A 25,121-nucleotide genomic window follows, 5' to 3' on the forward strand; every position below is an offset into this window, starting at 1 on the left:
AAAATAAATAAAATTTGTGTTCCAAATTCTCTCCCTCCCACCCCCGCCTTCTCCTGAGAAAGCAAATATGGAAAATTATTCATGAGAAATTATTCAAAACATACTTCCATGTTTTTAAAAAAGCAATAAATAAAGGAAGTGAGAAAATTATATCTCTAATGCACTCAGATCATCAGTTCTCTCTCTGGAGGTAAAATGCATTTTTTCATGAGTCTTTTGGAATTATCTTGGATCATTGTATTGATCATGGTAACCAATTCTTTCATAGAGTACTTGCTGTTTCTAAAGCAGGACATTCATTTCTCAGGAAACTTCACCTTCTATTTCTGTAATTTTTGCACTGGCTGACCCCATGCCTTGCAATGCCTAGAATGCTCTTCCTTCTCCCCTCTACCTCCTTCCCTGGATTCCTTAAAAAATCAGCAAGTGCCAAATTTCCACATTCTGCAGATTCTTTATCAGTCTTCCTAGCTGCCAGTTCCTTTCCCTCCAAGATTATACTGTATCTACTTTAAATGTTAGCCTATATAAAACTAGATGAATAGGTGCCATCTCCCTATTAGAATACAAATTCCTTAAAGGAACATTTTTTGCTGTTTGTGATGCTAGAGCAGTGATGGCAAACTTTTCAACTGTGTTATTTAAATAAGTTCTGGGGTTCCATTTAGAGGTATTTGGGGCTCATTTGAGCCTTAAGATATATGACAAACTTCCTGTGGACATTTAGAGGACTTTGGAAATTACATTTCCATGATTCCTGTTATAAAATGGAGGCAGACAGGAAGTGTGATGACATAAGAGAATGATATAAAAACTCCTGGGGATCATGGGGGGGGGGGGTCGTATGAGGCAGCCAGGTGGGCGGAAGCTAAATGGCGGGCGGTTTGAAATAGCTCTGAGCTAGGCATGTGGTCTTATATATTTTACCAACATGGCCATGGTAATTAAAATACTACTTTTCCTCTTAATATCAGCCTTTATCATTTTAAAAAAATAACAGTTTGGCAACCACAAAGGGATGTAACTCTCAATTTTTCAGAGAGCCTACCAAGTAATCTGAGAGCATTTAGAATCCTCTCCAAAGCAATAGCCATGCTTCTGCAGGCTTTGCGATTTTCCTTTCGGTCGTTTTGCTCAGCTCTTTTGAGCAGTTTTTCGAAAGGAAAAAATGGCTTTAAATGCCGTGTTTTTGCTAGCAGCATTTTGTTAAGCTGCTTTTTGTTCAGCTGATTCCACCAGAACCTCCCTGGCCTAGTCTTAACTTTTGTTAAATCACTCCTATCAAACGCTGACTGCTCGAATACTATTTTTGACTCCTGAGAACTCCGCTGCTTTTCCTGACTCCTGATCCCTGGCCTCCACTTCTGCTGCTGCTGCCCTCCCCCACTGTCTCCGACTGCTGACTCCTGAGTCCCTGGCTGTTCTGAGTTCGAACCCAGAGACAACTTCTGCCGCTGCTTCAAGACTGCTTCTGCTGCCTCTTTAAGATTTGGGAAGAGGGCAGCTGGGTAGCTCAGTGGAGTGAGAGTCAGGCCTAGAGACAGAAGGTCCTAGGTTCAAACCCGGCCTCAGCCACTTCCCAGCTGTGTGACCCTGGGCAAGTCACTTGACCCCCATTGCCCACCCTTACCAATCTTCCACCTATGAGACAATACACCGAAGTACAAGGGTTTAAAAAAAAAAAAAAAAAAAAGATTTGGGAAGAATGCACCCTCTGCCTGATCTCTTGTTGCCCCCCTTCTTTCTCGTAGACATTAATGACTTTTAACCTGAAAGGAACTAAATTTTACTCTACTTTCACCCTCCACATGCACCCCCGCCCACAAGCCCTCCACATGGGTTTTCTAAAAACCTGACCTAAGCTTTTCTCTAGCTCAGCTAGAGTTTATTTACTCTTCAATCGGGCTGCATGGCCTATTTCAAACTTTCTTTCTTGCGATTATTAAACTAAAACTCAGAGGAAAAAATTCACCCCTGAACTATATATCCCTTAAGCTCAGAGCAGAGCTTGGTTATAAGGACCTTGAATTAAACCAGAGGTGGAATTTAAAACCTCAGGACTGAATGGGTTTTATTTCTGTTTAAGAAGTCTCTGTATCTTACTGTATTTTGCTGATTAGTTTTGTGAGTTAATTTTGTTGATTTTTCTGTTGCATGGAATCATTTTAAGCTAATGAAGTTTTGGCTGCTAGATTAACTCCTTTTATGATTTTATTGTACTCCCAAATAATGAACAAATCTATTAGAACTGGTAAAAAAAGTTTTTTGACTGTATAGCTTATAATCGGTTCCTCATATTGTGTTTCCTGATACAATGCTGTTCTCTGTACCATTTATGAACATCTTACACATTTTTAAAGTTGTAAATAGCCTTATGAATACTGGACTTGCCATCTCAACTATAGGAGCACATGTCATAAGTTTTTATTCTATCTTGGTAATTGTGTACAACCTTCAAGATTTTGATGCCTTGAGAATTTAAATTGTAATTTTGTAAGATGTTTTAAATTTTACTTTAGATGCCTAGTCCTTTCTGTATGAATGATAAGGTTTTTATATATTTATTTTAAAGAATTGTTGTCTTAAAGGATAAGGTTTTATATATTTTATTGTGAAGAATTGTTCTTTTTTTTTTTTTTAAACAGGAAGCCAGGAGAGCTCCTGTATGCTGATGTTAGTCTCTATGTTTTAACTATCAGAAGGATCTAGAATTCTTAAGGATAATTTAGACCCAGCAGGTTTTTTTTTTTAATCAGATTTCTTTTTAGGTTCTGCCCCACAATTGCTACGGAGGCAGTAACAGCCAAGGTTTACTATGCCTGTTAATACGTGACAAGTATACAATTTTTTTTTTTAAAGAATCATAGCAAGTGATTATAATAATGGGTTGTTTACTATTGTCTTTAAACGTGTTATTAGAAATTATGGTACTTTATTTGAATGTGCATTGTGAATCTGTTATTTTGTAAAACCCATTTACACTCACAGTTCATGCAAAAGCTTAACAGAAAATGGATCTCATTTTGGGTCAAAAACCCTTCACTAGTTCTAAGCTCTCTCTCTATATATATATTTTTGATTTTTAAAACATTCTTTTATTTTTCTTCCTTACATGTGCAATGCAATATGTGTTCTTTTCTCATTTTTTTTATCCTTGAGAGCATTGCATTTTTTTCCCTGAATTTTAAATTTCCTTATTGCTTTTCCTTTAAAAATTTTTTAGAGCAACTGATTTTTTTCTTTTTTTCTCATTTTGTACTGAAAGTACATATAATCGATGATTGATCCTTTTTTGATTTTACAGTGATATAAGCTTAATGCAAATATATATTTGTTATATTATTAATGCATACCTGAAAAGCCTGAGACTATGGTAACCTGCCAATTATTGTTAAATATTATGGGACTAGGGCAGCTAGGTAGCTCAGTGGATTGAGAGCCAGGCCTAGAGACAGGAGGTCCTAGGTTCAAATCCGGCCTCAGACACTTCCCAGCTGTGTGACCCTGGGCAAGTCACTTGACCCCTATTGCCCACCCTTACCAATCTTCCACCTATAAATCAATACACAGAAGTTAAGGGTTTAAAAATTAAAAAAAAAAAAAAAAAAAAAAGAATAGTAAATATTATGGGACTGTGATTTAATGTCTCTCTGTCTGATTCCAAAAGTGCTAATAAGAGCCACAAGGTCGTGGAGACTGACTGAGAATCTGCAAGGTGCCAAGGAGCATAAGGTCATACAGACTAAAGACTAAGGGGTTGCAGTTTTTCTAACACTTTAGAGACCAGACTTCCCCTTAACTTAAATTCCTAGTAAAGCACCTAAGATTGGCTATTATTATGGCTCATTCCCTGAGAAGGTGCAGGCAAATCAGACCAGGGAAAGACATTTCCCTTATTTCTCTTATATATAAAATGGCAATTTTCTGTAGTCCTGGCCCTAAATGGGTAATTGCAAACTGCTTAAATCACTTTAATTGGGCCTTGATTCGAAGGCCTGTTATAAGTTTATTTTCCTTACATTTTTTGCACATTTTACATTTCATTCACAAGTTAATTTTTTCTTCTTTATTTGAATTTTATTCTTTTTTTATTATTTCTTTTGCCAACTGATTTCACACAACCCTGTGACTCAGCCATGCATCCTTAGCTGACCTAAGGTACCCTCTTCAAAGGAGAAATGTGTTATTTAAATTTTCCTCGGGGGAGAGGTGTGTGTTAAGTTTTATAATCATAATATCTAAATTAAAATCTATAATATAAAAAATTTTTTAAAACTCTTTTAGGTGTAATTTCAGGGGGGTAATGTATAATTCTCAGAAGGAAATGTATGTTTTATAATCTATAATGTAAAGTTTAAATTCTTTTGAGAGTAATTTCAGGATAAGAAAATTGCCATTCTCCCCAGAATCCAGACAAAGAACCGTTTGGTAAAGACACCATGAAGATGCCTAAAAGGCCTTCACTGGATCATGAAGATCCAAATTTGAACTTTGGGGTGCAGTTTTGATTTGAACTATGGGGAGTTGAATGAGTCGAATGCATTTGTTTTGAATGTACACTCTTATGCCAATAGGGGACTGCCCCAGATTGGCTTTTTGTCACTGCGGCTAGTGTTTATCGTCTTTTCTTTTATCCCCAATATCCTGAAATGTAGAAGTTGACTATGTTTAGAAGATCAACTAAAAAAGACCAATCTTTTTTACTGGATCTCAGAGGGGAAATGTGTTATTTAAATAAGTTCTGGAGTTCCATTTAGAGGTATTTGGGGCTCATTTGAGCCTTAAGATATATGACAAACTTCCTATGGACGTTTAGGGGACTTTGGAAACTACATTTCCCATGATTCCTCTTGTAAAATGGAGGCAGACAGGAAGTGTGATGACATAAGAGAATGGTATAAAAACTCGTGGAGATCAGGGGGGGGGGGGGGGGGGGTTTCGTACGAGGTAGCCAGGTGGGCAGAAGCTAAATGGCAGGCGGTTTGAAATAGCTCTGAGCCAGGTGTGTGGTCTTATATATTTTACCAACATGGCCATGGTAATTAAAATACTACTTTTCCTCTTAATATCAGCCTTTATCATTTTTAAAAATAACACAACACTGTGTGCCGTGCCCTCCCCACTTTACCCCAGAAAGGGGAGGGAGAAAGGGAAGGCAGTGGCTCAGGCATGCAGCTCAGGTGAAGGGAGTAAGTGCAGAGGGGCAGGGAGGCACGGTGGAAGAGGGAGAAAGGAGCAGCTCCAGTGGGTTATGGCTCCTGTGCCTACAGAGGGGTCTCTATGTGCCATCTTTGGCACGCATGCCACAGGTTCACCATCAAAGCTCTAGAGCATAACTGTTTGAACACATGGGTTGAGGCAGACATGATTGAGGATGTAGACTCGAAACTACCAATGCAACTATCAACAATTTGGAAATAGGTCTTGATCAATGACACATGTTAAAACCAGTGGAAATACGCATCAGCCATTGGGAGGGGGGGCGAAGGGGAAAGTAAGATCATGAATTATGTGACCATGTTAACTTTTCTAAAAAATAAATATTAATAAATGTTTAAAAAAAAGCTCTAGAGCATTGCCTAGTGCACCTACTAGATGCTTTTTGATTCAGAAAGTACTGACTGGATGTACTGTGTGGTGGTGGTATATTACAGTGTTAGACTTTGGAGCTAGGAATAAGGGGGGGGTTCAAAGCCCACCTCAGGAATTTAACATTTCTGGGACTGAGTTTCCTCAACGATAAGATAAAAGGGCTAGACTAGATGAACTTTGAAGACCATTTTAACTCTGAGATTCAAAGACTCTAACAGTCTGTGTAGATTTTGGTAAGACAACTAATAAAACCTCACTATATATTTGTGGACAAGAAAAAAAAATGCAGGCTAGAAAAAATACAGATAAGGGAATAGGTAGATCCATAGCTGGTTGACCAAGTTTAAAAAAAGATTAATGTCCTCAACTGATAAATGGACAAAGGATATGAACAGGCAGTTCTTAGATGAACAAATTAAAACTATTTATAGACATATGATGAGAAATGCTCCAAATCACTATTGATTAGAGAAATGCAAATTAAAACAACTCTGAGATACTACGTCATACCTATCAGAGTGGCTAATATGGCCAAAAAATAAAATTACAAACATTGGTGGGGACATGGGAAAACTGGGACACTAATGTAATGCTGGTGGAACTCTGAACTAATACAACCATTCTAGAGAGCAATATGGAACCACATCCAAAGGGTTACAAAACTATGCATATCATTTGACCCAGCAATACTGGATCTGTATCCCAAAGAAATCAGAGATAGAGTAAAAAGCCCTATTGCACAAAAATATTTTTAGCAGCTCTTTTTGTGTGGCAAAGAATTGGAAACTAAGGGGGTAATCCATCAAATGATGAGTGACTGAACAAGCTGCAGTTTTAATATGGTTGCAATGGAAAACTATTATGCCATAAGAAATGACAAAAAAAAATGAATTCAGAAAAACCTGGAAAGACTTATATGATTGTAAAGTGAAGTCAGGAGAACAGTGCCCACAGCAACAGAAATATTGTACAATAACCAAATGTGTCAGGACTAAACTATTATCAGCAAAACAAGGTTCCAAAGGATTCATGATGAAGAAAAAAAAAACAACATGCATAGCCAAAGAAAAAGAATTGTTAGAACCTGATTGCAGATCAAAGCATGCCATCCTTCACAAGTTTACTGTATGTGTAATATATCTTCAGTCATGACATGGGAAATATGGAAATAAAAAAAAACTAAATTAGACTATTTATTGCCTCAGGGAAGGAGGGCAGAAAAGAAAAAGCAAATTGCAAAATGTCAGAAAACAAGAGTCAAAAATTTTTTCTACATGTAATTGAAAAAAACTTAATTAAAAAAAATTTTTTTTAGAGATCAATGTCTCTTTTATGGAGCTTCACAGGATTTCTTTCCTTGGCCCTGACTTATTAAATATTAAAAAAAATTTTTTTTCTTCTCTTGTCTTTCCAGCCCCTTCATTTCCCCTTTTAATTAGAAATAAAAGAGGAAAGCAATTCTGCAAAACTAACCACCATGTGCCAACTAAATCTAACATCTCATGCAATGTTCCACAACTACAGTTCCCTGTCTCTTCATATAGAGGCACATTTTCTTCTCAGTTTCTTATCATTTACATTATCTTATTTACATAAGAAGAATTACATGTATTTTTTTCTGATTCTGTTTCTCTTTGCACTCTATATTAATCACTTCTGACCACACACTAAAATTCCATCATACCGATATATCACAATTTATTTAGTCATTGCCCAATAAGTGGCCACCTACTTTGTTTACAAGTATATTGCTATTACAAAAAAAAAGTACTACTATAATTTTTATACATGAGACCTTTCTTTTCATTTTTACTTCTTTAGGGTTCTAGATCTCAGTGATTCTCTGGAACTTTAAAAAGACATGGACATTTTAGTCATTCTATTGGTCTAATTTCATTGATTTCCAGAATATCTGGATCAATCACAGTTTTACAAGTATATGCATGTACCTATCCACAATTTCCTACAACACTGATGATTTCTGTATCTTTTGGGTGTGGGATAAAATCTCAAATGTTTTGATTTGCATCTCTCTTTTATTAATGACCAGGAACAATCTTTCATATGGTTGTTTAGAGGATAAAATTCTTATCCAGTGAGGTATATATTCAATATTATCTTGGATACATTAACTTTGATAAAGACACAGATGGGATACTTATCAGTTTTGCAAAAAACCCAAAGCAAGAGGGAATGACTAATTTGTTAAGACTTATTCAAATTTTTTGATGTACTGCTCAGTAATGCTTATTTTTTCCCTCTTTTTTATCTTAAAATTATTTTTGTCACATGGGATGGATTTCTAAGAAAAAGGGATGTTAGGAGAAATTATGGTGATATTTTTAAAAAATCAATAAAACTTATAATTTTATTTTAAAAAGAAAAAACTTTATTATGGTTTTTAGCTGCCAGTAAAGTCAGTGAAGCAACAGTATAATTCAGAAGTCAACAAATAAATGCAATGTTAGGATGCATTATAAGAAGTACAGTTTTTAGAATAAGAAAAGGAATAGGGGGCAGCTGGGTGGCTCAGTGGATTGAAAGCTAGGCCTAGAGGCAGGAGGTCCTAGGTTCAAATCTGGCCTCAGACACTTCCTAGCTATGTGACCCTGGGCAAGTCACTTCACCCCCATTGCCTACCCCTTACCATTCTTCTGCCTTAGAACCAATACATAGTATTCATTCTAAGATGGAAGGTAAGGATTAAAAAAAAAAAGATAGTCCCATTATGTTTCTGAAACAATATGTTCAAGTTTGAGCTCTACATTTTAATATGGATATTGAAAAACTAATTTGAAACCATGTCATATGAGGGATGGAAAGCCCCTTCTCAGGGAAGAGAAGATTCAAGAAGGATATGATGGTCATTTAGACTATTTAATGGGCTGCATAGTAGAAGGTATGCCAAGATTTCTTTGTACCTCTAGGGAATAGAACTAGCTACTTTAACTACAGAACTTTAACTACTAAAGAGTAGAAATCAAAAAGGATACTGGAGATGGGGATAGCAATGTGAATTTCAGCTCTGTATAAGTTGACAATTAGACATTTACAAAAATGGAACCAGATGTTTTGAACTCTCTAACACTTAACATTGTTCAGGCAAGTTGGATGACTACTTGGCAAGGATATTATAGAGCAAGGATCCTTAAAACTCTGTGACATGACTCCTTTGTTAGTCTGGTTAATGCCTATGGATCCCTTCTCAGAAGGTCATTAAATGCATAAAATATATAGGATTACTAAATCAATTATAATGAAATACAGTGATGAAAATATATTTTTTAAAAGATCCCAGGTTAAAAAAAACCTATCACAAAAGTAATTCCTACATCATCCACACATAGTGGTTTTCCTAAAGTAGGTTTATGACCACATTACTATCCTACATAATAAATTCTAATGGCTCTCTTCCACCTCTAGAGTCAAATATAAACTCTTTTGGCTTGATATTTAAAGCTCTTCACAATGTGGCTCCAACAGATTGTTTCAGCTTTATCATACATTATTCCTCTTTATGCATTCGATGGTTCAACCAAACGTGCCTTTCCACAAGCTGTCCTCCATGCCTGAAATGCCCCCTCTTCCCTCTTATTTCCACCTCTTCGAAGACTTAGTTTTCTTCAAAGCTCAGATTTAAGCATCATCTTGATGAGGTTATTTCTTTATGGTCTTCATTAAAATGATTACTCCACTAAAAGTTTTGTACATACTTAGATATGTACATGTCATCTCCCCTGATAGAATGTAAGTTTCTTCAGGATAAAAATGTTTTTTTTCCTTCACCTTTGAACCCCTGGTTCATGACAATTCTTGGCACATGTTAGGAGCTTAATAATTCAATAAACATTCATTGATCGATTGGGTTAGATGACCTCTAAGATGGTATGAGACCTGAAATACAATCAGCATAGCATAAATTTGTGTGTGTGTGTGTGTGTGTGTGTGTGTGTGTGTGTGTGTGTGTACTTTTACACACACAGTGTATATGATAAAGTCTCAATGCTCAGATCTATGGAGAAGAGAATAATTTAATGCCAAACAAGATAGAGAACATTATGAGTTATAAAATGAATTAATTTTGATTATATTAAAGAGTTTTTATGTAAGCAAAACCAATGAAACCAAAATTAGAAGTGAAACAACAAACTGGGAAAAAATTTTATAGCAAATTTCTCTGATAAAGGTCTCATTTCTTAAATATATAAATAACTAAGTCAAATTTATAAGAAACCAAGGCATTCCCTATTTGATAAAAGGTCAAAGGATATGAATAGGCAGTTTTTAGAGGAAGAAATCAAAGCTATCAATAATCATATGAAAAAATATTCTAAATCCCTCTTGATTAGAGAAATGCAAATTAAAACAACTCTGAGATACCACCTTATACCTAATATACTGGCTAATGTGGCAGTAAAAGAAAATAATAAATGTTGGACAGGGTGTGGCAAAATTGGGACACTACTACATTGCTGGTAGAGTGAATTGATCCAATCATTCTGGAAGACCATTTGGAATTAAGCCCAAAGAGCTTTAAAAGAATGCATATCTTTTGATCCAGCAATATATCTATATCCCAAAGAGAGTTTTAAAAATGGGAAAGGACCTGTTTGTATAAAATTATTTGTAGCTGCACTTTTTGAAGTGGCAAAGAAATAGAAACTAAAGGGTTGTTGTGGCATATGATGGTAATGGAATACTACTGTGCTATAAGGAATGAATAGGATGATTTCAGAAAGAGCTAGAAAGACCTACATGACCTACATTATACACTGTAACTGAAATATTATGGGACAAACAAATGGGATAAGACTTTGCTACTAACAGCAATACAATGATCCAGGACAATTCTGAGGGACTTATGACAAAGAATGCTATCTACCTGTAGAGAAAGAACTGTTGGAGTAGAAATGTGGATGAAAATATAGGATATATCACTTATTTGGGTATATGATTTAGGGTTTTGGTTTTATAAGATTATTCTCTTGCAAAAATGAATAATATAGAAATATGTCTTGAGTGATAATACATGTATAACCCAGTAGAATTGCTTATCAACTCTGGGAGGTAGAAGGGAAAAGAGGAGGGAGACAACATGAAACATGTAACTTCAGAAAACTTGTGTGTAAATTTGCTATTGGAATAAAGATTAAAAATTTTTTAATTAAAATTTTTAAATATAAATTTAGAAAAGAAAGCCTCAATTCAAGGCTGTGCTAAGTCAAGAAGCCTACGTTCAGTCAGTCCACATGGTACCCTCTGTCAAGGACTTGATGCTTCTAAGGCCATACAGGCAGCAAAAGTGCAAAAGGACCAAGAGAAATACTCGTAAGGTCTTAATAACAAAGGCAAATGCAAAAGAATACAATGCTTTCAACAACTACAATACAAACTAAAAAATGAACGCAAGGGAAAGAGTGACCTGGAGAGAACTGAAGCTATTTCCCAGGGTGAGGGCAGGGTTGGCATGGACATCATCATCAGTAGCACTTAAAAGTTTGCAATACACTTTATCTGTGATGTCTTTTGATCCTTTCAACAAATCTGTGATGTGCTATTCCCCTCATTTTACAGATGAGGAAAATGAGTCTGAGAATGATTTGATGACTTGCCCAGGGTCATATGCTTAGTAAGTGACTGAAGCAGGATTCAATTACAGGTCTTCCTGACTGGATGATATCAAACTCACATAGAAATAAGGGCCATTAAATCATCTGTCAGGGTCCCAATAAGGTATATAATGACAGTTTTGAAGTATGTTATCTATGTTTTATTATATTTTCATTTTGTTAAATATTTCCCAATTGTATTTTAATCTGGTTCAGAGTGCTGCAGGCTGCATATTGTTATCTGATCTAGCTATATCAAAGCAAATGGTTACCCCTTCTAATTATAAATACTCTGGAACAGGCCAGAAGCAAACAGACTGATATACCTCTGGTAAAATACTACTCCAACTGAGGATATCATGTAGTTTCATGTTTACTTCTTTTCAAGGTCTACCACATAATCCTTTGATTCCCTTCTTACCCTATTTCTGTCTTTATTTCTATTGCTATTTCTCATTTTTCTCTTAAAACTATTCTTTAAAACTCCAAGATGTTCACTCATGTGAACGTGAAGTCATTTGTGTGCCTTGAAAGAGCAGTCTGTTTCTCCAAACATAATGGTTAATGGATTCTAAACCCTTCCTTCCACTTCTTCTCCCCTTCCCAGTTTTCTTATGGATCATGTTAAGTCTAAAAAAATAGTAGGCTAGTAGAGTCAGAAACTACTACAAGAATAACAGTATTTCAGATGTGGAACACACATCCAGTTCAACAAATACCCATAAAAGAATGTCCTCTACAGCATAACCAACAGAGGATCATCCAATTTAAGGAGAGGTCAAAATCTCTATTTTTTAGTAGCCTATGCCACTTTTGTGAAATTCTACTTTTTGGTCAGTTATTCCTTACATAAATCTTCAATGTGCTTCTCTGTACCATGTAGTAACAATTTCCAGTTCTGCCCTCTTGAATTAGGCAAATCAAATTAGTCATACTGTTAAACTCAACCTTAGATATACTCAACACTTTCCCATATCCCTCAGCTTCCTCTCCCCTTTGGAGAGCCAGAGAGGGAAGCACTAACTCTACTTTACTGAAGGTAGAATGTACATACACATGTGCTCATGCACACACACCAAAAACAAGCAATAATGATTTGAGTGCCTACTAGGCAGTGAGATGGAAAAGAGGACAGAATGACAAGTCTGAGACAGGAAGACTGATCCTGGGCAAGTCATTGAACCTTTTTTACCTCAGTTTCCTTCATTTGTAAAATAAGTTGGAGAAAGAGAAATGGCAAACTCCTCTAGTATCTTTGCCAAGAAACCCCAAATGGGTTACAAAGAGTCAAAAGTGACTGAAGTGTTTGAATACAAAAAAAGTGCCTATTATGTGCCAGCACTGGAGCTACAAAGAAATATGACATTTCCTCTTCTCAAGGAGCTCACAATCGAATGGGAGGAGACAACAGGCAAACAACTACATATAATTAGAATTATCTATAGGACAAATTTAAAAAGTAATCAACAGAGGGATGGTACAAGCATGTAGAAAAATCAGGAAAGGACTCTGCGAGAAGGCAAGACTTGAACTAAAGACTTAAAGGAAGCCAGGAGATAAAGATAAGGAGGGAGAGAATTCCAAGTATAGAAAACAGCCAATACAAATGACTGAAATTGGGAGACAGAGTGAGTGCCTTGTGCGAAGAACAAAAAAGGTCAGTCATTAGATTGTAGTTTGTGTGGAGGGAAGGAAAACTTAAGATAGGAAAGATAAGAACAGATTAGGCTATAAAAATTTTTGAAAACTGTCCCTTCTTGCCACATGGACTCCACACCCAAGTGTGGAGATCAGCCACAAACTAGGGCAATTAGTTTCAGAATGATTTCTTATCCATGACTGAATATTTCTAATTGTTTCTCACAGGCATGAATTTGGACCTCTTCACAATCCTGGTTGCCCTCTGGAAGGCATCCTCAACCTCAATATCCTTGCTAAAATGCAATACCCAGAACTGAACATTCTACTTTATATACAATCTGACCAAAACTGAATACAGTGGGACTATCACCACCTTATTCCTGAAAACCATACTTCTCTTAAAGCAGCCTAACAAATCATTAGCTTTCTTGGAAACTATTTCATACCACTGACTCATACTAAACTTGCAGTTCACTAAAACCCCAATATATTTTTCAGATCAACTGCCTTCTAGCCAGGTTTCTGCATCTTGGGCTAATAAAGATAACTTATGCACTCTTTCTGAATATATATGTTAATCTACTTCCCTATTAAGACTATCTACATATTCAATTTTTTTTTATATCTATCCCAATGTTCTGACTCACTAAGACTTTTATCTTACTATCCAGTATGTCACCTATCCCTCCAAAATTTATACATTATTTATAAAATTGATTTAAGTCTGCTAGGTCATTACTAAAAATGCCAAATAGTACAGGACAAAAAATAGATGACTAAGGGACTCCACTGAAGACCACTTCCAAAAACAAAGCATTATAATAACTCTTCAGATTTGGTCATTCAGCTGTTTCCAAATCTATTCTAAAGGTAGGATTGTCTAGCACACATTTCTCCATCTTGTCCATAAGAAAAATAAGAGAAATATTATCAAATACTCTATTAAAATATAAATAAATCATATCTACAACATTCCACTCAACTATCAGTTTAGAATAGAAAATGATGAAACTGAAGTGCTTCTCTATGATGACTGCTTCTTTTTCTAGAGAAGTTCACTAGTTATCCTTTGAGTAATATGTTCTAAAATGCTACAAGTCAATACATAAGTCAAACATACTGACTTTAATTTGTAAACTACATTCTTTTCCCCTATTTCTTAAAAACCAAGACATCTGCTCTTCTGTAGTCCAGAGATGCTTCTGTCATTGCTCCCAAAAAACAATAACAATGGCTCTTTCTAACCCAAAGATGTGGTTCCTCTGGACCATGTGATATGAACTCAACAAAAGTTGCTAAGTACTCTCCTACTATTTCCTTACTTCGCTTGAGTATCAACTTACTGTTAAGTTATATTTGTTGTATCCTTGAGTCTAAACATCATGACTCAGTAGAATAAGTCAACGTACATTCTGTGGCCCAAATGTGACTGCTTGTCTCTGGGTATGTGTATAAACGCATATACATGTGTGAATATATTCGCATTTTTCAAATCATAGGTTAATGCTATAATTAATAAATTTGATTTAAAAGCATTACGGCATTTGTAGCTTTTTTGTTATCATGTAGCTCCTCAGTGAAAGGAAACTAACAATACAACTACTATCACGTAAGGATCTAATAATTATTTGAAGGCAGAGAGACATTCATACTCAAAAAAAGGTTAAGAACCATTATTCTAGGGTATTCTTGAGAGAATAACAGAAGAGGAAAAAGGATGTATAACAAGTCCTTGGTTTCACATATCTTTCAACTTCCAAAACCACTGGAGAGAGAACCCCTACCCATTAACAAACTAGAAGATCATGGGAGACAATATATGTGGAAATCAGACAATCTTTGTTCAAGTCTTGGTCTGCTACTTAATAGTTAGATAGAACTCTTAGCAAGTCATCTTACTCCCAAGGCCTATTTTTTCTTCTATAGATAGATTAAAGGTATTCACACTATCTACCTTGTAGAGTTGTTCTAAGGAAAATATATTGTTAATTGTAAAGTATATATGTTCCCTGTTGTTATCATTATTGATACACAATGTGATTAGGCAATTTCTCTCTAAGACAGTGATGGGCCCCCTGAAATGTTCTATCTGGCCTGGGACGTTATTCCTAATCTGGTGAATACAATGAGTAGGATACAATACAATGAAACTTCAAAAGAGGTGCCTTAGAAACAGACTGAAGAGATGAGCATTTCCTTTCCTTTGGCCTCCTCTTTAAAAAGTTTGCTCATCACTGCCCTAAGAAATCAGAATTTTCCCTGAAATACTGGAAAGTCAATGTTTGAAGAGAAAAGGCATTTCTGCTTCTTACACTTCTAGTTAAGTAAGGGGTAAATAATATTTACAGGGTGCAAACCTACTGTGTGTATTTCTAGGTCTAAAGATGATGTCAGGCCTGTAAATAAGAGACCAAGTTGAATAAGTCCTTGGAAGTATTTGCATCACCAAATCTTCCCTTCAATTTGGGCAAAGGCCAACCATAACAGTAGGCCCTCTAATATTTCCAGGAATGAGGAAATCATCCATTAAAGATTAGGAGTCCAATTTGAAGAGAACTCTCTCCCTTCTTGACTCTCCACCACTTGAATACAGATCACCATACCAACTGTAGCTGATTCAATGTAAATTCTCCAAACTGAACAAAGTTCTTAACCCATCTCTTTCAACAGAGAGAGTTAACTCCCCCATCTACAGGAATCTCATCAATTGATGGACAGGAAAAATTGTCCAGTAAGATAAACAGATATTATGGTAAGGATGGAGGAGAAAATTCATAACTGCTATTATTTGTACTGTACCTGTATTATGAACAGAAGACGTAGATCTCCAAAACTGTAGATCTTGTCACTGGGGCTGAATCAATTTGAAATGAGAAAAAAAGTTTTTTTAGATAAGAGAAATAAAAATATTCCGTAGCTTCTTATATTGATTTCACCTCACTTCACTTTCCAGGTGCTGACAATATGAGGCTTCACTCAGGCAATAAATATAAAACAAAAGAGAATCCTAGTCAAGTATAACATTCCTCAAATCTTCTTTCCTGACAGAGAACTTGCTTGTCTTCATTTATTTATTCCACTGAGGAAATCTACTCTCTGACAATAGTTATTTTAACTTGAGTATAACCTCATACATAGTAAGCTGTTTTCCAGGCAACAGTATAACTGAGGAGGTACTTTGATCAAAGCTGAGAAAAGCAAGCTCGATCAAAAGAATTAAGAAACTGTGAAATACTGCATGTCTCTTCAATCTAAGTTTACACAATAGAAATCTATTTTGTTGGCACCAGAAACCTAGGAATGACTTTTTCCTGTTAGACAGGCCTTTCCAAAGGATCTCTTCAGTGCAATTAGCAACTTCTCTACACAGCAGGCACTAAACTCAAATTGGTGGATACCAACTTTCAAGCACCAGTAATAGTATACTCATTTAAACCTTTTCTCATTCTTCCTTAAATTATTATCCCCTCCAAGAAATGAAGATGATTACAGAAAGGAAGCTGCTGACCAATTGGTTGTAATAAAAATGAAATTACGATTGAAATAATTATTTGAATTAAATGTAGAATTTAGAGTTGAAGGGAGACAAGTTTCCAGATTTATAAACACTAATTATTCAACACCTATACTCTAAAGATTAGAGGACAAGAACATGATAGTAAAGGGACCAGGAAGTTGTATTCCTGCCTGAAAAAATAACCGAACTTTTGGCCACACGGTCACCTTTAAATGGCATCATAAAACCTACAATTCTGAGTGCATAAAAAAAAAGGGAAATGGTAGAAATGGCTTAGAATTTCATCAGCTAGAGTCTTCCCAAAGTCAATATGCACTAGAATTAAAAACATCCCTTCTAGGGGGCAGCTGGGTGGTTCAGTGGATTGAGAGCCAGGCCTAGAGGCAGAAGGTCCTGGGTTCAAATCTGCACTCAAGACACTTCCTAGCTGTGTGACTCTGGGCAAGTCACTTAATCCCTGTTGCCTAGCCCTTACCACTCTTCTACCTTAGAACCAATACACAGTATTGATTCTAAGATGGAAGGTAAGCGTTTAAAAAAAAAACAACCACCCTTTCCTGGGATAGAATTGCACAATCTATATAACATACAGTTTCAGGTAAAGCAGATCTTCTTTAAAGCCTGGTAGTATTTAGGGGGAGGGAGTTACTATAAGAAAAGAAGGCACGATCTTGATGAGAAGAAATGTAAGTAGATTTGAAGGGGGGGGGGGCCTTCCACTAGGAATTAGAAAGATTCTACAATTTGATCCCTTTGCAGTTGGGAGAGGCAAGCAACAATAAATACATCAATCCCAAAGATTTCATATTGAAAGAGGAAGACTAAGAAAGGGGAAGATGGTAAGGTCTGAGGGAGGGAAGCAGCTGAAAACCTGAGCCAGGAGAGGAAATTCTAAATATCAGGAAAAGCTCAGTTCAAACTACCTCCAATAAAGTCCCTTTCTGACCCATCATTCACACACTCCTATTGCTAATGCCTCATAGCCCTCCCAAACATAACTTTGTTTTCACTTTGTACCTACTTATATACATTCGCAGTATCCACTCCAAAATAATATCAACTTCTTAAGGACGGTGTATTTTGGTTTTCCCTGTTGCATGGTGGGTAGATATTTAACTGCCAGACAAATAATAAGCTCTTAATAAATTCCTTTCGGTTGACTGAAGGGAAACAGACTAGGGCCATTAGTAAAATTTGTGAGAATAAGAGTTTAACTCAGGCAAAAAAAGCAGCCCTGACCTCAAGAGGAGGGAAAGGTACAGCTTAGTCCCTAAGAGAAAGGGAGAAGGGAAACAGCTTAAACCAAAAATAGGAAGAAAAAAAGTGGCCTAGAATCTATAGAGGGAAAAGGAGACAGCCTACAGCCTACAAAGAGAAGCAGTTTAGAGCCTTGAAGGTAGGAAAAGCAGTATATATCGTAGAAAGGAAAAGAGAATCAGGTTTGACCCCAGAGGAAAAGGGGGAAAACAGTTTAAGCCCTATTGGCTTGGGAGGACAGCCTAGAACCAAGGAGTTGGGGAGAAGGTATGGAAAAACCTCAGACCCCAAGCAGAGAAGAAAATCTGGGTAGACACTAAAGGTAACAAGAAAAACAGCGTAGGCTAGACTCTAGAAAGAAGCTTAAAAGAGGGAGATGGAGAAGGAAGCAGACTAGAAAGAAAGCAGCGTATTTACTAGGCGGGGGCGCAGAAAGGAACAAGCCTAGAATGGGGGTTCTGCTCAAAAGATGGTTAGTTCTCCGAATCTCCGACTGGAGGTGGCACTACAAGACCACAGCTGCTCCAGGCCGGGAGGGAGGAGGAGATGGCAGAAGGCCCGGCCTGAGCGCTTGGGGCGCCGGGATCCATCCCGGTTCTGAGGAGGAAGGGCCGGGGCCGTTAGGCCGCCGAGGCCCCGCGGGCTCCCGGAAGCCGCAGCCAGGGCCCTCCCACCGAGTTTCAGACTTACCGGAGCCACTGGGGCGGATTGCAGCTACAAGCCTCTCAACGGCAGAATCAGACCAGGCCAAACCGCGCCTCTGCCACAGCTTCGGCCCTGGCCACAACCCTTCTGCCGCCCGCCCGTCCGACCGTAGTACCTCCGTCTCTCCGTCCCGCGTCCCCGCTCTCCACCGACGGTGGCGGCGTCGCCCCACAGCCTTCTGGGACGGGTAGTTGGGCAGCGGACCCCTGCTCAGCAGCCGAGGCGACCTGGAGAACTACGTTTCCCACAAGGACACGCGACGGCGCGAGCCGGACGCTTGCCTCCACGCTGTGCTCAGGCGTCAGTCACGTGGCTTCTCCCCTTCCTCTTCCCCTCCCCCTCCCTGTGGGCAGCCTGCTTGAGCTGGGGAGGAGACCCTAGTGGGCTACGGGGGGGGGGGGGGGGGGAGGAAATGGGGAGGCAAAGGAAGTGCCTGCTCTTGGCCGCTAGGAGGAGATAAATTCTCCTCCTTTTCCTCCTATTTCCTCCTCCTCCTCCAGCTCGCCCCTAGAGACTAGAGAATCCGTAGCTTTGCATAAACCCTTGGGGGAGGTGGGGCTGGGCCCGAGGGTTTGCCTGGACACAATTAAACCAAAAGCCGGACCTGGGGAGACCTGGCAAGTCGGGGGAAGAGTTCCCAGTCCTCTCCAGCGTCCCATCCCACACTGGTAGGCTGATATGTACCAGGTTGGAGGAAATTCGAAGCCTAATTCTGCCGAACTTAGCAAGAAGTCACTTTACCTATTGAGCTTGTTTTTTCACCTGTAAAAGGAGTCCCAAAATTCCTGTCTAGCTTCGACTCGTGAAGAAGAGAAGCAGGGTAGGAGAAAGGAGCGGGGGAGAGACAAGAGATTCGAAATGTCTTAGTTATGCTACTGACTCACAGGGAACAGACAAGTCTATTAACCTTCATTGCCTCTGTTTCCCCTTCTGTAAAATAAAGAATTTATCTTAAAATAACCTTTAGGGTTCATCCCAGAATTCAGGATGCTTCCTCCCTCACCCAAACCTCAAAAAAAGTAGCTTAGAAGACAGTTTAATTCAACTCAAACATTAAGCACCAATTATGTGCAATATTCTTATTCCAATATATATACATATATATATATATTCCTGTATAAATGTTATTTCCTCCCAAAGAAAATGTAAGCTATTTGATGACAGAGATTCATTCATTTTTTATTTAAGCCAAATACCTGGCATAATGGATTGGAAGCACATTGGCCCTAGAAAAAGGAAAACCTGAGTTTGAACCCAACTCAGATACATACTATTTATGTGACTCTTAGGCAAGTCAACCTTCTTCAGTTTCAGTTTTTATATCTTTAAAATGGGAGTAATCATAAATTTGTTGCTGTTCAGTTGTGTGTGTATGACTCTTTCTGTGGACCATGAACCCTATCTGTCCATGGGATTTTCTTGGCAAGGATACCTGAGTGGTTTGCCATTTCCTTCTCCAGTGTATCCTTTAGCCAGGCAGAGGTTAAATAACTTACCCAAGATCACACAGCAGGGTATGAGATTGGATTTGAACTCAGGGCTTCCTGACTCCAGGCTCAACATTCTATCCACTGAGCTACTTAGCTGCCTCCTAAATTACTTAGACAAGACCATGTAGTTAGGAAGTATCTGAGGCTAGATTTGCACTCAGGTCTTCTTAATTCCAGGCCTGGTGCTCTATCAACCAATCCACCTAGCTACCCAGTAATGATAGTATTTCTATAGGGAAAGGGAGCAAGCATGTATTAAGCACTTACCTACTATATGCCAAGTGCTGTACAGGCTAATTGCCTTACAAATATCTCATCTGATCCTCCCAACAACCCTATGAAGTAGATGCTATTACTATCCTCATTTTAGACTAAAGAAACTGAAGTAGGCACTGATTAAATTGCCCAAGGTCACACAACTAGTATCTGAGGTGTAAAAGGGATTCCTTTGTTCTCTTTGCCTAGTTGGAGTTAGCACTTTGGTTGGCAATAACTTTGAATGACACAAGCTTGAACTAGTGGGAGAAACTTGAAAACCACTTAGTGAATTCACACCCTACCTAGTGCTAGGTGAGAAGGCAACAAAATACTTGGAGAGTTCCACTCTTTTTTCTAACTCAAACAGTCAGAAACTTGTTTACACCCTCAGAAAGTATGAACCTTTTTGATGAGCATTCACACCTCCAGAAGGTGCAAACTAGTTCCCACAAAGACCCTCCCCTGGACAGTCCTAGACAATTTGGAAGCTGTGACTGGCCCCTGTGAAAAGGGGCAGGGACAGGAAACCACTATAAAAGCCATGAAGGCAATCTGGTGGAGGGGAGGCTGGTGAAGGCTTCTGGAGAAGGAGACCTTCTGGAGAAGAAGGTCTTATGGAGAAGGAAGTCTTCTAGCTTTCCTGGTTCATGGAGGAGTTCTGGCTGGAACGCTGAGACCTTGGTGAGACTGCTTCAATGTCTTCACTTTCCTTATTTCCTCTCTCTCTTCTCAATTGTTAATAAACTTCCATAAAAGTCAATTTTGACTTGAGATTATTCTTAATTGAGGATTGATAATAGTTCGATCCTCTGGTGACCATCTTTTAATATATTGAACCCATAAAACCCATTTTCCCCCTTACAGAGGCTAGCTGTTCCCCCTGCCTCAACAGGATTGTTTTAAGAGTCAAATGAGATGCCATAAAGTGCTTTACAAACTTTAAATCCCTCTATAAATAGTAGTTATTGTTGTATCACTAGTGTCTAATAAAAGCTTGTTGAACTGAAGGCCCTCTGCTGTGAATACAAAGACAAAAACAATGATCCTGGTCTTCTAGGAGCTTACATGCTAATGCAAGGTCATGGGGAGGCCCCCACCCACCCCCCACCCCACTACCCCCCAAAGATATAAAGGGCATACAATTCTAGTACTATATAAATTGATTTGAGAGAACCATGACTAGAGAGTTCTCCAAAGGCTACATGAAAAAGATGGCTAAGGAGCTGAATGGTGAAGGAAAATAAGAATTCTGCAGAGCTAAAAAAGTGATGCATTCCAGGCCCAGGGAATTGGGGAAGCCTCTGCACCTGTCAAGAGTAAGAAATGGTGGTTTGAATTCCAGTTTTTGAACAATGTGCTCTTTAGTGATAGAAGATTGTCCACGTGGCCAAAGTAGTTTGGATGAGTACTTAAAGGTGAGTGATAGAAAAAAATATAGTCCCTTCCTCCCTTTCCTGTCTTTCCAAAATAAGCTGATCACCTTCTGAAATCTCATCCCCAAGCAGACTGAATTGGGTTTGATACTGGAATAGGGGAATGGGGGGATAAAACACTCAACACCTCAATTCAACTTCAGCTGCCTCTCCCCTCTGAATGAAGAACTGGGGGGAGGGGGATGAAACATTAAACTCCTACTATAGCCTTCCTTTATGAAGGGCTCACAACCTTCCTGGTTATGCCATTTTCCATTAGCAGTTCTGCTCAAATCCCTGGAACACAGTTTTCCTCTCCTTACTTTCCAGATTTCTTTTGTGGGTTGTCTCCTTTCACCAGACTATAAGCTCCTTGATGGCAAGGACTGTCTCTTTTTCTTTATTTATATCCCCAGCAGTTAACAAAGTGCCTGGAACATGTTGTTCAGTCGCTTTAGTCTTGCCTAACTCTTTGTAACCCTATTTGGAGTTTTCTTGGAAAAGATACTGGAGTGGTTTGCTATTTCTTTCTACAGCTTTTTTGACAGGTGAGAAAACTGAGGCAAACAGGGTTAAATGACTTACCTAGGGTCACACAGTTAGTAAATGTCTGAACTTGGGTCTCTCCAACTCCAGTCTTGGGATTCTATCCACTGTGCCACTTAACTGTTCTACTTGGCACACAGTAGGTACTTAAATGTTTGGAATACTTACATCTTATTCCTCTCTACTAACTCTAAGCTTCAATCAGTAACCTATTTGTTGTTCCTCATGCATGATACTCTACCTCTGAGCTCCATGCCTTTACCTTGGCTGTCCCTCCTCATACCTAGAATGCTTTACCTCCTCACTTATGTTTCCAAGAATCCCTGGATTCCTTTAAGACTCAGTTCAAATTCTACCTTCTACAGGTGGTCTTTCTTGGTCTTCACCCTTACTCTTCAATCCCTCTCCCACCAGTTACTGCCCTCCATCTACTTCCCATATAATTTGCATGTACCTACTTATGTACCTGTTGCCTCTCCCATTCAAACATTACCACCTGATTTTGCCTTTCTTTTTTATCTCTAGCATTTAGCACAGTACTTGGCACTAAGTAAATACTTAATAAATTCCTGAATAAAGTTGGAATAGTAGGTAGGAGTCAAATTGTTGAGGGCCTTACAAGCCAGGCTGAAATTTTTTTGTATTCTCCTAGAGGCAATAGGGAACACTGAATGATTCTAAATGGTGGAATGCTCTGAATGATGAAAATTGAATCTTAGGAAAGTTATTTTGGCAGTTGTGTGGAGGATGAACTGGAAAGGAGAGAGATTAAAAGCAAAGAGACAAATTAAGAGTCTATTACAGGGGCAGCTGGGTAGCTCAGTGGATTGAGAGCCAGGCCTAGAGACGGGAGGTCCTGGGTTCAAATCTGGCCTCAGACACTTCCCAGCTGTGTGACCCTGGGCAAGTCACTTGACCCCCATTGCCCACCCTTACCACTCTTCCACCTAGGAGCCAATACACAAAAGTTAAGGTTTAAAAAAAAAAAAGAAAGAAAGAAAAGTCTATTACAGTGGTCTGGATGAAAGCTAATGAGGGCCTGAATGAGGACAGTAGATAACCTTATGAGGAGAGAGAAGAGTGAATTGGAGAGAAGAAATCAATCAATTAACCAACTAGCATTAATTAAGCATTTTTACTGTGCTTAATAAATATATATTTACATTCCAATAAGGGAGTCAATATGCACATAGATAAATACATACAAGATAGATAGATAAATATACCTAACAAATGAAAGGTAATTTTATTGGGAATGATACCAGGGATTCTCAGAGACAACAGGATTGAGAAGGGAGAGTATTTCAGGCCTAGTACCCAGCTAAGACAAAGACATCAAGAATGAGAGAAGCGTATTATGTGGGAAGGACAAAAGTGGGTGTGGTAAGGATTGTCCCTTACTTATGGTATGGGGGTGTCATTTTGTGGCCTGAAGGGAAGTAAAATAGACATGTCTAGCCTCTTCTCCAAGGGACTTTAATTCTGAATCAGAGGGAAGCAGGAGGTTGGGGCCAAAAGTTTGGCTAGTTTGCTCTCCTCAGCAAGAAGAGATACCAGACTTGAATTTCATCTGTCTGCTTCCTCAAATATTACTTAGTCTAGGGCAGTGATGGGCAAACTTTTTAAAGAAGGGGCCAAAGGAAAGGAAATGCTCATCTGTCAGTTTGTTTCTAAGGCAACTCTTTTGAAGTTTCATTGTATTGTATCCTACTCAGTGTATTAGTCAGATTAGGAATAATGTCACAGACCAGATAGAACATTTCAGGGGGCTGAACCTGGCCCACTGGCCTTCCTTTGCCCATCACTGGTCTAGGGGATCCGATTTTCAGAGTCAGTTTAATTTCTAATTGCAATCAGAAATCAGAGAAAGTATTTGTTACTGTGGTTTAGTTTTGGCCAGTTCTTCATGACCCTATTTGGGGTTTTCTTGGAAAGGATACTGGAGTGGTTTGCCATTTTCTTCTCCAGTTCATTTAACAAATGAGGAAACTGAGGCAAAAAGGATTAAACTACTTACCCAGAGTCACACAGCTAGTAAGTATCTGAAGCTAGATTTTCAGAAGAAAGTAGCATCGTGAAACTTCTACTTCTTCCTTTAAGACTCCATTCAAATGCTTCTTTCGATAGCAGGTCTCTCCCAAGCCCATCTAGCTACTAGTATCTTCTACTTGACAGTAATAACTAGCACTTATCTAGGACTTTAAGTTTTGCAAAAAATACTTTACAAATATCTTCTCATTTTATCCTCACAATAATCCCACAAGTAGGTGTTATTATTATGTCTTTTGAAGATGAGGAAACTGAGGCAGGCAGAGATTGTGTCATATAGCTAATAAATGTTCTAGGCAGGATTTGAATTCAGGTCTTCTTCACTCTAGGTCTAGTGTTCTCTTAACTATATTGTCTAGCTGCCTCTCAGGTTACTTTCATTATTTTGTATGTAGTTTATATGTGCCTATTTACACATATGTTGTCTCCCACATTCATATTAAGCTCTTTGAGGACAGAGACTGATTTTGCCTTTTCTTTGTCTAGAGTCTAGACAAAGATGTTCATCTTGGATATGCTGCCCAATTTCCATCAGCTGGGTGACATATTAGAATTGGTATTGCTGGGAAGAATATTTGCAGAGAATCCTGGAAAAGCAAAAAAAAGATACAAGCTAGGTTTGGAAATAGAAAAAGTTCAGGGTTTTTTCTTCCATCATGTGGACTTTTTATAAATGTAGCTATGAACTCTGGTTCACTCTATGCCAGAGCCAGGCTAGCTGCATCAGTCCTGCAAGGTTCTAGGAATACCCTAAGGGTTTGGGGTACATCTTCTTGCTACCATCTCTCTCTTAAAAAAAAAATACTTAACTTCAGTCTTAAAATCAATACTATGTAAGTAAGTATGGGCTATGCAGTGAGGGTTGTGACTTGCCCAGGGTCAACACAGCTAGGTGTGTGAGGTCACATTTAAACCCAGTATCTGACTCTATATCCACTGAACCACCTAGCTGCCCCTTACCTTATCACTTAAGCCCTTAACATTTGTGAACTCATTCTCCCTGTCCATTGTTTAAGAGCCAGAAACTAGCATTTCACCACTTAAT

General features: G+C 38.3%; 1 protein-coding gene across 2 annotated transcripts in view; it reads right to left on the bottom strand.

Annotated features, from left to right (window-relative positions):
* Positions 1–18,405, bottom strand: part of THRAP3 (thyroid hormone receptor associated protein 3) — a 131,661-nt gene extending 113,256 nt beyond the window's left edge. For both annotated transcript variants that reach the window (XM_044668052.1, XM_044668051.1), the window contains exons 1-2: positions 18,307–18,405; positions 15,642–15,696 (exon numbers count right to left, since the gene is read on the bottom strand). The gene's annotated coding sequence lies outside the window, so the exon portion shown is untranslated. The remainder of the gene's footprint in view (positions 1–15,641; positions 15,697–18,306) is intronic.
* Between the last annotated feature and the right edge of the window lie 6,716 nt (positions 18,406–25,121).

This window comes from Gracilinanus agilis, chromosome 3 (genome assembly GCF_016433145.1).
Source record: "Gracilinanus agilis isolate LMUSP501 chromosome 3, AgileGrace, whole genome shotgun sequence".
NCBI classification, from domain to species: Eukaryota; Metazoa; Chordata; class Mammalia; order Didelphimorphia; family Didelphidae; genus Gracilinanus; species Gracilinanus agilis.